The sequence below is a fragment of the Arachis duranensis genome, chromosome 4 (assembly GCF_000817695.3).
Source record: "Arachis duranensis cultivar V14167 chromosome 4, aradu.V14167.gnm2.J7QH, whole genome shotgun sequence".
Taxonomy (NCBI): domain Eukaryota; kingdom Viridiplantae; phylum Streptophyta; class Magnoliopsida; order Fabales; family Fabaceae; genus Arachis; species Arachis duranensis.
Window position 1 is genome coordinate 120210350 of NC_029775.3, and position 781 is coordinate 120211130.

Genomic DNA, 781 nt, shown 5'->3' on the forward strand with positions numbered 1-781 from the left:
CTAAAGAAATTTGAAATCACTCTAGGTTTTTACTTGAGCTCTCTCATTCTGCTTTTTATTTCAAGAAATTACAAAAAGATAAACATTAAAAAAAAGGTAAAGTATTGTTTTTGTCCCCAATATTTGGGGTAAGTTCCAAAGTTGTCCCTAACATTTCAATCGTCATATTTAGGTTCCTAACGTTTTAAAATTGACTCAATATTGTCCTGCGGTTAGGAATTCGTTAACAGAATTGACGGTGGGACAAAATTGAGACGATTTTAAAACGTTAGGAATTTAAATAAGACGAAAACATTAGAAACAAAAACGATACATATAAAAATAAATTTTAATTTTATCCTTCAATAATATCAATTTTTTACTGTACATAATTTTCAATTATTTTTTAATCACATCTAAATAAATTACACTTAATTATATTACTTTCATTAAAAAAAAAGGAAGAATCAAGCAGTAGCATAGCTATTATATATCCAAAGAGTAGTGCTAGGGAGCCAATGGCCTAAATGTACAATGTGTACAATGGGCTAAATCTTTGGTTTATGAATAAAATGAACATCACCTATACTATCCAGAATAACCATCCAGATACCAGGGATAATAAACATCTCACGTTATAAAAAGCTAATTTTGGGTTCACTAAGGTTCGAACTCTTGACCTTCTGGATTTGGAACTCTAATACCATTTCCTGAAACCACTCATCCCAAAAACGTAACCTAACAAGACAACGTAACACTAATGTTCATATTTCTACTACTTCCTAAACCTTCATTGTACACA